This window comes from Heptranchias perlo, chromosome 26 (assembly GCF_035084215.1).
Source record: "Heptranchias perlo isolate sHepPer1 chromosome 26, sHepPer1.hap1, whole genome shotgun sequence".
NCBI lineage: Eukaryota > Metazoa > Chordata > Chondrichthyes > Hexanchiformes > Hexanchidae > Heptranchias > Heptranchias perlo.
Window position 1 is genome coordinate 14,162,757 of NC_090350.1, and position 16,488 is coordinate 14,179,244.

A 16,488-nucleotide genomic window follows, 5' to 3' on the forward strand; every position below is an offset into this window, starting at 1 on the left:
TGGCTATGCATAACCATATAAAATTCAATTGCTTTTCATCTTCAAATATTCATTCAGCTCCTTTTAAAAATAACATAAAATGCATTGCCTTTGGTGGGAGATCTTTTTAGATATCTACTAATAGAAAACGTTCTTCTCATTCTCCCTGAGCCAGCACCAGCTGAATAGTCCACTTTGGCATGGGCAACTGAAACAAACGTAGAAGCTGTGTGCAAGGATCAGACTAAGTACCTTAAGTAACAGCTATGGTTCAGTGGTAGCCTCTGAAGGTCTTGGGTTTAAGTCCAAATCCAGCACAAAATCTAGGCTAAGCCGCCAGTGCAGTACTGAGGGAGTGCTGCACTGATAGAAGTGCTGCCTTTTGGATGAGATATTAAACCTCACAGGTGGACAAAATAGATCCCATGACACTATTTGAAGAAGAGCAGGGGAGTTCTCCCCATTGTCTTGGCAATACTTATTCCTGACTGACAATATTTATCCTTCAACCAGCATCAATTAAAAAAAAATTATCTGATCATTGTCACATTGCTGATTTTGGGACCTTGCTGAACGCATATTGGATGATGTTTTTCCCTACATTACAACAGTGACTACACTTCAAAAAAAGTACTTCATTGTTTGTAAAGTGCTTTTGGACATCCTGAGGTTGTGGAAGGCGCTTTATAAATGCAAGTTCTTTCCTTCTTTTCACTTCCACTTCAAAACGCCAGCTGATTGAAACTCCAAATCCTCTTTGAATTTCTCACCATGATCATAAATTGTGTACTTCAACTAATTCCAGTGAAACATTCAATAGCGAACACTGCAGAAAGCAAAACTGAGAAATTTATACTAATTCATGCTAAAGGCGGGATAACATATGTTAATATATGCTAACGATGCTTGTCACCATTTTATAAAAGGCGTTGTGACTGAACTGAATGTAAATCCGTTAGCCAATATGTTCCAAGAGAGGAATGAAAGATGTAATTTAACCATCACAGAGGAAGCTGTAACTGACAATAAGCAGCAATGGTTTAATGACTAAGCATCTAATAAGGCAAAGGGAATGGCAGCTGTTTCAAGGAATGCCATATACAACAACAACTTGCATTTATATAGTGCCTTTAACATAACCTTTAGCTGCAGGGTAATCTTATTTCTGCAGAAATTAAAAGAAAAACAAACCAAATTATACTGTAGGTTTGTCAGCATCTGAAAGAGGAAAATATGTTGATGCTTCAGGTGGGATTTTCTCATCACGTTGCCAGTTGAAGGAGCTCACTTGAAACATTAACCTATTTTCAAATACTAATGGATCTGCAGTGTACTTCCAGTACTTTTGTTTCTGGTTCCTATTTTAACCCTACAATCCTCCGAGAACTCTGTGTTCCTTTAACTCTGGCCTCTTGTGCATCCCCCACTTCCTTCGCCCCACCATTGGCAGCCGTGCCTTTCAGCCTTCTAGGCCCTAAACTCTGGAATTCCTTCCCCAAACCTCTTCGTCTCCACCTCTCACTCCTCCTTTAAGGAATTGCTTAAAACCTATTTCTGACCAACCTGTCCCAATGTCTCCTTCTGTGGTTCGGTGTCAATTTTTGTTTGATTCTGTTCCTGTGAAGCACCTTGGGACGTTTTACAACACTAAATGGAAGTTGTTTTTGTTGTCCTGTACATTGACAGTATTACTAGTCACACAGACTGATCAGAACTATAATCAGAGCACCAATCGCTGTGTTTGCATCTTCACATCTCACATCTTGAAAGATATTCACAGTTCTAGCTTAATTTCATATAGTAGCCTTACACGGAATGCAATGCTAGTTACAAAACAACAAGAATCTGTGCAATCAAAGGTCTAACTTGCTGTTCACAAAGTTTTAATACAGTAATTCATGCAAATGAACTGCAGGCAGGATTAATTACTTGGGTAAACATGCACCACAATATGGAGTTTGTAAACAGTATACTCTCAATTAAACACAGAGGGGCCTTAATGCCTTAGCACTAAACCGGGCACGATTTTGGCAGCACACAGCGTCAGCATGCTGGTATGGAGAGAGGCCCAAAGACTGCCATGTCAGCTGTGGCTCAGTGGGTAGCACTCTCGCCTCTGAGTCAGGTTGTAGGTTTAAGTCCCACTCCAGAAACTTGAGCATACAATTTAGGCTGACACTTCAGCACATTGCTGAGGTGCTGTCTTTCAGATGAGATGTTAAACCGAGGCCCCATCTGCCCTCTCAGGCGGATGTACTATTTTGAAGAAGAGCAGGGGAAGTTCTCCCTGGTGTCCTGGCCAATATTTATCCCTCAACCAACATTATTATCACATTGCTGTTTGTGGGACCTTGCTGTGCGCAAATTATGTGGCATGTTTCCCTACATTACAACTTCAAAAGTACTTCATTGGGTGTGAAGCGTTTGGGACATCCTGAGGTCTTGAAAGCCACTATATCAATGCAAGTTCTTTCTTTCTTCTTTATCAGAATAAATCAGGTGAGCTGCGGACGCCTTATGAAATTTGGCCCACACCGAGGGCTAGAGGTAATTCCGAGAAAGAGGGGGAATGATCGGGAGGGCGCAGGCAGTGATCCGCAGTTGTTTTGTTGATCCAGGAGGAGCATGCCTGCTCTCCTTCCGATATTAACAATTCTCCAGGCTTTTCATCTTTTTTTGAGTGGCCTCCAGCTCTCTGGTTTGGCTGCTCAAGGCCTGGAAATGTCTTTAATGTAGAAAAAAACATCCCATTGTTCTTTACTGAGATGTAAGGAAAAAATAGACAACAAGCCAAGGAAGCAAATATTAGGAGAGGTGACCAAAGGTGGGTTTTAAGGAGGGAATTGCAGAGCATGGGGCCTAGGCGGCTGAAGGCACAGCTGTCAATGGTGGGGCATAGGGAGCAGGAATGCACAGGAGAACAGAGTCAGAGGTAAGGAGAACTCGAGAGGGGGCTGTACAGCTGGAAGAGATTGCAGAGATAGGGAGGGACAACACCATGAAGGGAGTTAAACACAAAGATGACATTTTAAATTTCAGCTGCTGGTCGACCAGCAGTCGCTGTAGGTCAGAGAAGACGGGGGTGATTGGTGAGAGGGACTTGGTGAAATGATCAAGACCATGGGAATAGAGAGGCCATGGGAGGTAGCAAGGTCAAGGGGATGGCCACGAATATGAGTAGGAAAATTTAAATGGAGGGAGAGGTTCAGGGAGGACAGAAGGATAGTTAAATCAGAGGAGAGAATGCAAGGTGATCTGAGATGGAGCTTGAAATTACTGTGAATGAGGATGAGGATTTGCTCAGTGCAGAGGCTGAGGGAGGAAAGGAGGGAGAATATCCTAAAGAGAAACTCGGGGTGGGTCAGGGGGGATAGGAGACAAGGAGGATTTTAAAGACGTGAAGGCTGCGGAACATTCTGGGTGGGGGGGGGGAGGGTGAACAGCCAGAGGTCGTGGTCCATATCGGTACCAACGGTATAGGTAGAAAGAGGGGTGAGGTCTTGTGGACAGAGTTTAAGGAGTTAGGAAAGAGATTAACAAGCAGGACCTCAAGGGTAGTAATCTCCAGATTACTCCCAGTACCACGTGCTAGTGAGTATAGAAATAGAAGGATAGAGCAGATGTGTGGCTAGAGAGGTGGTGCAGAAGGGAGGGCTTTAGATTCCTGGGCATTGGGTCCGGTTTTGGGGGAGGTGGGACCTGTGCAAGCCGGAGGGTTTGCACCTCAACAGGGCCGGGACCAATATCCTTATGAAGAGGTTTGCTAGTGCTTGGGGAGGGATTAAGCTAACTTGGCAGGGGGATGGGAACCTGAGAGGAGATTCAGAAGGGACAGTAACAAAGCTGGAAGTGGAAGGCAGAAAAGTAATAAGTGAAATTGGAAGGCAACGGAAACAAAGGCCAGCAGCAAAGAAGGTCGAAATAGGAAAAAATGTTAAAAAGGCAAAATTAAAGGCACTTTATCTGAATGCACGCAGCATTCGCAACAAGGTAAATGAATTGACAGCACAAATAGAAGTAAATGGGTATGATCTAATTGTCGTTACGGAGACGTGGCTGCAGAGTGACCAAGGCTGGGATCTGAATATTCAAGGATATTCAACATTTAGGAAGGACAGGCAAAAAAGGAAAAGGAGGTTGGGTAACACTATTAATAAAGGATGAGATCAGTACAATAGTGAGAAAGGATCTTGGCTCAGAAGATCAAGATGTAGAATCAGTTTGGGTGGAGCTAAGAAACAGCAAAGGGCAGAAAACATGATGGGAGTTGTTTATAGGCCACCAAATAGTAGTGGTAACGTAGAGCATGGTATAAAGCAGGGAATTAGAAGTGCATGTAACAAGGGTAATACAGTAATCATAGGGGACTTTAATCTGCATATAGATTGAGCAAACCAAATTAGCACTAATACTGTGGAGGATGATTTCTTGGAATGTATACGAGATCTAGATTAGTATGTTGAGGCAGCAACTAGGGAACAGACTATCTTGGATCTAGTAATGTGCAATGAGAAAAGATTAATTAATAATCTTGTTGTAAAGGAGTCCTTGGGAAAGAGTGAACATAATATGATAGCATTCTTCATTAAGTCTGAAAGTGATGTAGTTCAATCCAAAACTATGGTCTTAAATCTAAACAAAGGAAACTACAAAGGTATGAGGCACAAGTTGGCTGTGGTTGATTGGGGAACTACATTAAAAGGTATGATGGTAGACAAGCAATGGCTAGCGTTTAAAGAATTAATACATAATCTGCAACAAATATATATTCCTTTAAGGCACAAAAACCCAACAGGAAAAGTGGTCCAACCGTGGCTAACAAGATAAATTAAAAGAAGTATTAAATCAAAGGAAGAAGCGTATAAAGTTGCCAGGAAAAGCAGTAAGCCTGAGGATTGGGAGCATTTTAGAATTCAGCAAAGGAGGACCAAGAAATTGATAAAGAAAGGGAAAATAGAATATGAGATTAAACTAGTGAGAAACGTAAAAATGGACTGTAAAAGCTTCTATAGGTAGATAAAAAGGAAAAGACTGGCGAAGGCAAATGTGGGTCCCTTACAGACAGAGACGGGAGAATTTATAATGGGGAATAAGGAAATGGCAGAGAAATTAAACAAATACTTTGTATCTGTCCTCATGGAAGAAGACACAAAAAACCTTCCAGAAATACTGGAGAACTAAGGGTCTGGCGAGAATGAGGAACTGAAGGAAATTAGTATTAGTAAAAAAATACTAGAGAAATTAATGGGACTGAAAGTCAATAAGTCCCAAGGACCTGATGATCTACATCCCAGGGTTTTGAAAGAGGTGTCTATAGAGATAATGGATGCATTGGTTGTCATCTTCCAAAATTCTATAGATTCTGGAATGGTTCCTCCAGATTGGAGGGTAGCAAATGTAACCCCTCTATTTAAGAAAGGAGGGAGAGAAAAAACAGGGAACTATTGACCTGTTAGCCTGATATCAGTAGTAGGGAAAATGCTAGAATCTATTATAAAGGATATGATAACAGGACACTTAGAAAATAATAATAGGATTTGGCAGAGTCAACATGGATTTATGAAAGGGAAATCATGTTTGACAAATCTATTGGAGTTCTTTGAGGATGTGACTAGTAGACTAGATAAGGAGGAACCAATGGATGTGGTGTATTTGGATTTTCAGAAGGCTTTCGAAAAGGTCCCACACAGGACCTTATTGAAAGTTAGAGAACATGGAATTGGGGGTAATATACTGGCATGGATTGAGAGTTGGTTAACAGGCAGAAAACAGAGAGCAGGAATAAACAGGTCTTTTTCAGGTTGGCAGACTGTGACCAGTGGGGTACCGCAGGGATCGGTGCTTGGGCCCCAGCTATTCACAATCTATATCAATGATTTGGATGAGGGCACCAAATGTAATATTTCCAAGTTTGCTGATGGCACAAAACTAGGTGGGAATGTAAGTTGTGAGGAGGATGCAAAGAGGCTTCAAGGGGATATGGACAGGCTAATTGAGTGGGTAAGAATATGGCAGATGGAATATAATGTGGAAAAATGTCAAGTTATCCACTTTGGTAGGAAAAACAGAAATGCAGAGTATTTTTTAAATGGTGAGAGATTGGGAAACGTTGATGTTCAAAGGGACCTGGGTGTCCTTGTACGAGTCACTGAAAGCTAACATGCAGGTGCAGCAAGCAATTAGGAAGGCAAATGGTATTTTGGCCTTTATTACAAGAGGATTTGAGTACAGGAATAAAGGTGTCTTACTGCAATTATAGAGGGGCTTGATGAGACCCCACCTGGAGTATTGTGTACAATTTTGGTCTCCTTACCTAAGAAAGGATATACTTGCTATAGAGGTAGTGCAACGAAAGTTCACCAGACTGATTCCTGGGATAGTGGGATTGTTGTATGAAGAGAGATTGAGTAGACTAGGTCTGTATTCTCTAGAGTTTAGAAGAATGAGAGGTGATCTCATTGAAACATACAAAATTCTTACAGGGCTCGATGGGGTAGATGCAGGGAGGATGTTTCCCCTGGCCAGGGAGTCTGGAACCAGGGGTCACAGTCTCAGAATAAGGGGTAGGCCATTTAGGACTGAGATGAGGAGACATTTCTTCACTCAGAGGGTGGTGAATCTTTGGAATTCTCTACCCCAGAGGTTTGTGGAGGCTCAGTCATTGAGTACATTCAAAACAGAGATCGATAGATTTCTAGATATTAAAGGCATCAAGGGATATGGGTATAGTGCAGGAAAATGGCATTGAGGTAGAAGATCAGCCATGATCTTGTTGAATGGCGGAGCAGGCTCGAGGGGCCGGATGGCCTACTCCTGCTCCTATTTCTTATGCTCTTATGTTCTTATGGGAGAGGTGGAACAAGATGAGCTTCTCGAAGGAGAAGGTGCCAGACCTTTGACTTTGTGATGAGGGTCACACCACCACCACAGTGGTTTGGGCGGGACAGGTGGTGGAAAGTATAGCTTGGCAGGGAGGCTTCGATAAGAAGCAAGGTGTTGCCACCTATAAGCCAAGTTTCAGTCGTGGCCAGGATGCCAATGCAATCATCCACAATAAAGGTCTTGTTCATGAGTCACTGGACATTGCAAAGGGAATGCGGTGAGGGGCGGTGATTGATCCACTGGCAGAATCCAAGGGTTAATGGTGCATGTGGTGAGTGGAAAGGGAAGGAGGTTGGTGAGGTTAGACCCCAGCAGGCATGCTGAATGGAACGGTCAACGAGAAAGGAGGATTGGGCAATTGGGGTTGCTGCTGATAAGGAGGCAGCGACAGGTGTCTTAATGGGCTCTTCGGAGAATGCCAAGTGAGGCACAGAGGGTAGCTGTGGACTTATTCAAAGGGGATTCAAACCTGGAACGGCGGCAGGAGAGTAGGAAAGCAGAGGAGTAGTGATGGGTTTGGGGTAGGGATTGGGGACAAAGTCCAAGAGGGAAGAAATGAAAAGTGGCATGACTGATGACACGAAGGAGAGGAGACAGAAGAGAAGAGCCCAAGAGCAGTAAAAAAAGGAAATGGAAGTAATGTGCTCAGGTTCAGAGCTGTAGCCAACAGGCTCATGCGAATGGACACAGTGAGAAGTTGGGTTACATAGGCATGGCAGGGATTAGAAGGGACATGTCCTAGTGGTAAACGGAGGACCCTTCCCCTTACTCAAGGTGCCTTGTGTCGAATGGATCAAAAACTCTTACATTTGGTACCTTAAAATTGCAATAAAATGTTAAAATATTTAATTAACCAACTGACAGTCCATAGATGCATAACTTGACTGGATGAACACTTGACTGGATGAACAATCTCATCAAACATTAAAATACTGCACAAAGCATAGCCCACAAACACATCAGAAATTGCCCTTTTTTTAGTGTTGGCTCGGTGGGTAAAGGTCCTGATTCTCTGATGGTTTACTGGGTAACGGCAGCGATCCCTGGTCTGTGCTGAGTCTCCGATGCTATACTGGGTAAACTAATCACAAACTTGCCCTGCTTTGTAAGATGTGTCCCAGCCACCTTCAATGCAACTACTTTGTTATTAAAGTAATTTCATCTGTCTTGTCAAAAACAAAACACTACCTGTCCTTGCTATCTTTATTCAAAAGTTCCACTTGAACAGGATAATATATACAGTATTATTTGGGAGTGATTCGGTTGTTTGTTGTGGAGTATTAGGAGTGTGTGGGTTGCTGATGTGTAAGGTACTGATAACTAACATTGATAAAACAATCCTCTTCCACAAGTTAAAACATGGTCAGGTCTTAAAGGTGCATCACTTCCACAACAAGGGCCTAAAGATAACAAAATTAAAGGTTTAATGCTCGACAGTGTTCCTTGTTCCAAGACCTGACTGACATTCGAGTAGTTGAACTGTTAGCTCTCCATATTCTGGGCTGGGATGGGGGAGGACAGAAGGGAAAGAAAAAACATTATCCTTCTCACAGAACGACGCCTCATATCGGGTCGTAACATATAAAAGGTAAGTAGTTTAACAGTTAAGGTATGTGTGGTGCATGTGATCGCCTGGAATGCATTCAATAGCCTAAGGGGGTCTGAGAGGAGTTCTCCAGATTTTTTTTCCCTTCTTGGCTCTGGGTTTTTTTTTCTGTATTTTTGCCTCTCCCAGGGGATTACACGGTTCTGTGTGTGGGGCGGGGGGGGCATCTAAGAAGTGTTTAGTCATGATGGTCCTGGCAACATGAGTGTGGGGCAGGCTTGATGGACCAGATGGTCTTTTCCTACCTGTCATTTTCATATGTTCATGAAGATGTCCATGACCAGATTGCCCTGACCTGCAACAGAAAGCAGTAGAGGAGAACAAAATAAAATGACATTTGCAATGTAAATGTTTAAAGGTTTCAATGTCGGTCTTTGCTGGAATTTGAATACACAAGTCTCTGGTTGAAGGTCTCTCCTTTACCATCAGATACATAATACACTTCCATTCTCAATATTTGGATATATGCTATTGGAAAACTTTGCATAGGCTTTGTAACTCAGGAGTTATCGAAGAGTTGGACAGCCAAGCTGTCAATTCTATTCATATTGTGAAATCAAACAACTGGTTCCAGTGCAGTGCGTTATGGGAAGGCTGGGTACACTAACAGCGAGAACGTTGATTGTGCTTCAAATTGTCTTTTGTGTAGTTGTCATCATTGGGGACCCAATTAAAAACTGCAGTCAGTTTCTTTTACTCCATCTCGGGAGAGGGGAGGGGGGGGGGAAAGTGAACGGCTTAAAAATTGATAATTTTCAACGCAACCGATAGTTTAGTTGCTGACGGTGCACCCAATTTGCGCTGTGCAGTCATGTAAATGTGCCGCAGAGCTTTGCCCAGGACGAGAAAACAAGACTCACCAAGACTCAATTGATTGATCATTAATGTCACCTGCACAAGATGTTCCTGCAGCACAAAAGGGCACTGTTCTTCACAGTACCTATAACTGACATCCCAGTTGTCACTCACATATTAATTCCATAACAATGTATTAATAGACTGAAAAATCCATGCACTCAGACTGTAGTAAAACTGGTTATTAGACTGTTAATTTATGTTAGATTTTGGGTCTTAATGACTGTATCAATACACAATCCTGTTATAATGCTAAGCTCCCCCGCAACCCCCCCCACCCAACATAGTGCTCTGCTAACGAAGCTCAACCACTGGCCATGTCCAGTAATATTAACTCTGATAAAGATAAATTCTTCAAAATCATTCAGGCAGTCTACATTACTACTAACCTTTCTCCCTCACGTGCTTATCTAGCTTCCCCTAAAATGCATCTATGCTATTTGCCTCAACTACTCCATGTGGTTGCGTGTTCCACATTCTTACTACTCTGCGGGTAACAAAGTTTCTCCTGAATTCCCTATTGGATTTATTAGTGACTATCTTATATTTATGGCCCCTAGTTTTGGTCTCCCCCACAAGCCTATAAACAAGTTTTTTTTGTGAAATTTGCCAATTTCTGTTGGTTTTAGAATACCACAAATCCCTTTAATTTACTTCATTTGAATGATGTGCAAAATAGGAGGTGATTGGAGAGCAATTATACACCTTTCTGCGGCTTTATACCAATTCTGAGCTCTTTGTTAATAAGTGTTTTCAGTGTTGTGATAATTCTGCTCGATATATTGCCTCAGATAGGCTAAAGCTAACTTTGAATACCCTGGTGGGGTATGTTTACTCTTAAGGATAGTTTTTGCAAGACCCTATACCCGGGGGATAGCTATGCTCGATGGAAGGGCAGATCGGAGAATCGGGTGGGGGAGGGGTGGGTCAGTGTGCCCAATTTGCACTGCTCCCAATGTTTTGGTCATTAAAATTAATCACCCGCAACTCAAGAACAATGCAAATCGGGACCACTGACCTCCATGCCCAATTCTCTAACCTGTGCCTTCATCAAGCAATGCTCCGCACTGGCAGTCTTGACTCACATAATTTACACTTTAGAGGGCTAACTCTTCCCTCTATCATCGTTTTTCTCCCCTCATCTCCTCAGGCTACACGTCAACTGCGATTGAGGAGACAACTGGAAATCTTCTTTCATATACCAGCTCTGACAGAGTGTGCGTGATGGCACAGAGAATAACTTTCTTGTTGATATTCCCCCAATCCCTGTTGGGAAGTGCTAGTCCTCAATGGATGTTGCCTCACAGCAATGCAACTGTGATTGGGCACTCAACAAAATGGGAGAAATTGAATCTTTAACCCACCATTCTATGGTGGAGTAGATTAATGACCCAACACTCTGCCATTTAAAAGCAATACTCTGTCCAAAGTAGGGTTTATGTCCACTAATGATGATAAGTAATAAAAAGAATACTATGTGTATTTATATACCACCATATCACATCAGAATGTTACCAAGCACTTCAGACAGTGAATTACTTTTACAAGACAATGCGTGTTGTAGTTATCATGTGGATGCAAAGTAATGGTTAAATTGTCCACATAACGAAATGTTAAATGGCACAGATGAGTTACAAAATATATTAATTTTGAACTGATCTGAAAACAGATGCTCAAATTTCAAATTTGCCTTGACTTTTTGTTGTAAAAATTACAGCAATAGATTTTGTTCCATCCCCCGAAAATTGTTTCTGTTTTTGCTTTTACCAAAGTTTAATCTTCCTAAATCCAATCTCTTATTTTGGTTCTGCACTGTTACAATGGTGTATAATACCTTTCAAATAAAGTACGAACCTAACATCATGCAATGTTCCTCATACATCTTATGGGCTTTTTTTTTTGCAATAGAAAGCATGGATTAAAATAACATTTTCAGGTGGTCCACAGAAAAGGCATAGCTTATTATCTTTACCATTTTGGGACCATTATGAAGATGATCTAATTTAGCTCCTGGACATAACATTTTCCATCAGAGCGAGAGAAGAAACAGCTTCAAGGACTGTCTATTGCACTCAGGGGATGTTCCTTCCTCTTAGTTTCAATCTCTTAACATACTGTGACTGGAATTTCCTTAGCACAAAATTTCCCTTTGTCTCCCCCCGCCAACTAATGACAAACCCTGTGTTCACTTTTGCTGGATAGTTGCACAAACACCTGCTCGTCCTAATAATGGTGAATTATTTATCAGACAATTGCCTGGTAAATTATGATTGTGGAAACTGCTAATAGAAAAGCTCGAATCTGTCTGCTTGCCATCGCCCTAATTGCAATCAGAAAAGGATACATTTGGATATTAATGAGCTGTGAAATAAGGATTGATTTTTCAGTGTTTATGAGCTATAACTGAGTTAGAAGTTAGGAACAGGTAGAGTTTTATTTAGGCTCTCTTGCACTGAAAAGACTGTGACAAGCAAGTTAAAGATTGTAGGGTCTGCTATAATGAACTTTTTTCCAGAAAATGACACGTTCATTAGATGTGCAGTAATTATCCATTGCTTAGCTGAATGATAACCTTTCTTGACTAATAATTTTAAGCCAAAGTATTCCACTTACTTTGCTTCCAGTAATGCACTGCCTCAAGAACGCATCAGTTATGTGAAGCGTACTGCCAAATTTTTTCATGCTAAATCAATAAGAGCACCACACTCAGTTAGATCTCATCATTTGCAATGTGCCTAATGTACTGAGTGTGTGCTAGATGGAAAAATAATACATGAACTGTGGGAACAAGCCAGAAAGACCAACTAAATGACACAACACTTATTGTATCACCTACTCAGTACTGGTTACAATTCTGTCTCCTCTTCACAATTCACACAGGGCTGCTCCCGCAGACTCACCATTTCAGTCTGCTCCTGTCCAACTGAACTTCTCTACCTCCCTAAATCCAGAAGTCTTCTGAAATTATCCACCACGTTGAAGGTTTCATGTTATTCAGACCAGTCTCCTCTTTACCGTGGATGCCCAATCCCTCTACACCTCCATTCCTCGCCATCATGCTCTCCCATGCTTTTCACTTTTTAAACTTAATTGGGGTTCCAAACAATCCCCATCTACCACCACCCGTCTTCATTTGACTGAACTTGCTCTCTCATCCTCAACAAGTTCTTGTTTAACTCCACTCACATCCTCCAGATAAAAGATGCCCTCATGAAAACCCACACGACCCTAGGTAATACTGCTTTTTATTCAACTCCTCGCGCCAATCATACCGATCTCTTCCTTCAAAACAATGATTATTTTATGGGTGTTGCTTCCTGCTCCATTCTGTTTATGGTTCTCATTTCTACCCATTCTTCATCTTGCTCTGAATTCTTCCCTCCCCCTTGGCTCTTTCCTCATACCTATTACAAGACCATTAACTCATACATGAACTTCAATTATGTTTCATTCCTCCTTTCACCCATTTCTCCATTTCCATTGTACCTGCTCCAAGGTCTCGATTTTCTAATACAGAGTTTTCAAAATATTGTTTTTATCCTGAACCAAGTTTTTTTCTCATCTGTGATCAACGGAGCCCTTGACTGTGTCTACTCCATTTCCTGCGGCTCCACTCTTACCATTCTCCCCCTCCCAACAATGCCAGAATGTCTCTTGTCCTCAGTTTCCACTCGAGTAGCCTCCATCAGATCATCTTCTATTATTTTCATCATATGCAACATGACCCAAACATCAAGCATATTTTCCCCTCTGCTCTACTTTTCAGAGGGGCCATTCACTCCCTACAGCTTTGTTCACTCTTCCATCAACATCATTTCTGGATGCCTTTCCCCTGGAATTTTCCCATGCAACCTGTCCATTCACCTCTCTCCATGCCACTGACCAGGACCCAAAACAGTTCTTCAATGGGAGACAGTAAGATACATGTAGCTCCTTCAATGTTATACTGTGCTCACTGCTTACTAACACCTAAAACCAGATTATCTGGTCATTAATATGATTGCTATTTGTGGGACCTTGCTGTGCACAAATTGGCTGCTACATTTCCTCCACTACAACTGTGACTACACTTTGGGACGTCCTGAGGTTGTGAAAGGTGCTATATAAATGCAAGTTCTTCCTTTTACTGTCCTCTACACTGGGAAGCCAAAGTGAGCCAAAGAGCCAGATGACTGCTTTGCTGAACATCTCCATTCTGTTTGCAACTATGATCCTAACCTCTCTGGCTCACTACATGATGTCCTCCTCCCATTCCCACCTACTACAATCTTTCTGTCTCTGCCCTCCCACACTGTGCTTTCTTTGGATTCAATGGATGGAACATTTCCCCATATGCACTGGCGGCTGGTCAAGCACCTCTTGCCATGGAAGATCTACCCCAGTGTCTCGTCTTTCTCCTTTCTCTGGTCTGTACGCTGTCTGAAGTCATTAGCAGGACCATTTCCTTTCCTAACTATGAAATAATTAAGCAACAATGAACACAAAAGTGCTATCACGGATTTGAACACATCACTACTTGTCTCTGGAAAGAGGCAAAGACCGTGTAAAAATGCCTAATTATGGAATAATTGGAATGATATTTTAGTACACTGCTGTGTTAGTATCTAGATGAAGTAAAAACGTTGATGAACTGAAGAATAATCATGAGTTTGGGGGTCACACAGACCATCGTTCGGCAAATACTTGAGATATTCCCATCGCCGGCCAATTCTTTCTTGGCTGTAATTATTTTCCACATGATTAGTTTTAATCGCTTTCTGTGTGTTCATTTGAATACTGATTGACCTTAACCTTCAGCGATGCTTATTTTCTAGTTAGTTCGGAACTAACAAATTTAAAGTACAGGACTGTGGATTCCAAAAGCAATACAATAGGATGGAACCTGCCCCAGATTGTGCTTGAGCCCTGCAGGCAGTCCGTACATCTGTTTATTTCATAATTTTTCACAGGAGGAAGTGAGCGGTTTTAGGCCTCAAATGGTAACCACAAAAAAAAATGGGATTTAAAAAAATACTTGACAACAGCAAATTGTAAAAACCCCACCCAATGTGAGTCATGATTATGCTAGTACAGGTGCTGCAATGGTCACTAAAAGGGGATGAAAGCTGCTGTTATATTTTTAAAACAAAGTCCTCAAATTTAGCATTAGCAGTCAGGTGGTAGCAGTATATTGGGCATCCAGCCAGCAGTAAATCCATAGAGATATCAAATATGAAAAAGGTGGTATTTGCAATATGTAATATGGCAGGAATTCTACTTCTGGTCTTTTTCCTGAAAACCAGACCTATGCCATTTAAATAAGCAAACTAATCATGTCAATTAATTGGTGATGAACTCGTTGACCTTTTAGGGTCATTTAGCACCAATGTGTTCACTGATACAAAGGAGAGGAAGACAGCGCAATAGATAGTTTCAGGGGAAAGAAAAATTACATTTTTGAGTCAGAGTTGGAGCTGGAAATGGAAGAAGTCAAAGTACTGAGAGTCTACTTTTTGGTCCAAAAAAGTGTCTGCCCAATCATGCAAGAATTCTGCACTCTGCATGTAATTACAGAAGTGATTGCTATATACTCCAAGGTCAAGCAGGAGAATGTGATTGTGACCAATATCTCAGTAACAAAGAACACATCCACAGGATGCCCCAAAGCGCCACACAGCCAATTAATTAAATTTAAACTGTAATCACCATCATTAAGGTAGGGAAATTCAGCAACCAATCTGCACACAAATAGCAGAGATATACGACCAGTTAATCTGATTTAGTGATGTTAGTTGAAGGATAAATGTTGACCAGGGCAGCGGGATAAATCCCTGCTCTTCTTCAAATAGTGCCATGGGATTTTTCAAGGAGTACTGTGTACAGTTTTGGTCTCCTCATCTGAGGAAGGATATTCTTGCCTTAGAGAGGGTGCAACGAAGGTTCACTGGATTGATTCCTGGGATGAGAGGGTTGTCCTATGAGGAGAGATTGTGTAGAATGGACCTATATTCTCTGGAGTTTAGAAGCATAAGAGGTGATCTCATTGAAATGTATAAAATTTTTAGAGGGCTTGACAGGGTAGATGCTGAGAGGCTGTTTCCCCTGGCTGAAGAGCCTAGAACTAGGGATCATAGTCTCAAGATAAGCGGTTGGCCATTTAGGACTGAGATGAGGAAAAATGTCTTCACTCAGAAGGTTGTGAATCTTTGGAATTCTCTACCCCAGAGGGCTGTGGATGCTCAGTCGTTGAATATATTCAAGGCTGAGATCAATAGATTTTTGGACACAAAGGGAATCAAGGGATATGGGGATAGAGTGGGAAAGTGGAGTTGAGGTCGAAGATCAGCCATGATCTTACTGAATGGCGGAGCAGGCTCAAGGGACCGTATGGCCAGTTCCTATTTCTTATGTTCTTATGTCCTTCTGCACTGACAGAAAGAGCCTCTGTTTAGTATCCCACCTGAATGACGGCATCTCCAACAATGCAGCACTCCCTCAGTACAGTAATGCACTGAAAGTTCAGCCTAAATTATGCGCTCAAGTTCTGGCGTGGGCCTTGAATCCACAACATTCTGACTCTGAGGTGAGAGTTTGTCAAGCTAACACTCTAGTGTGAAATGGTCACCAAAGTAAAGGCTTGTTCTGTGGGAAGACAGCAAGGAATTCTACTCAGTAACCATCTACACTCAGGAGTTACAAACTTGGTATGGAAATGGTGGTATTACTATTTAGATGGAGGTCATCAAGAGAGCAGGTGTGCTGGATAACATAACTCAGGCAGATTGTTCTTTAACTGTTTGTGTTATTTATATTCAGTTTTTCCCCTTTTCCCTCCTCTTCGACAAGTGTTAACTCTTACTGTGGAACAGTTACGTGATCACTGGTGGCCCTCCAATCCCTTACCCATTTGGCCAACTTCATGTGTGTGTGACCTTATCCATTGAAAGTTAGCAGACTATTCTTCAGTGGAAGACACCATTGCCCAGTCCTATTCAGTTCACACTCGACACGTGGAAAAGAGTCTTTGCTGCGGGTATAATAATTAGGAATGAGATCCCCTTCACAATCACTGAGACCAATTAAAGTATTCCAACTGCTACTCTGGCTGAGATGAATCAGCTCAGCTCAGACCGGAAATCAAACTGGGATCTTCTGGTCTATATGGTGCTTTTAGCCATTAAACCATC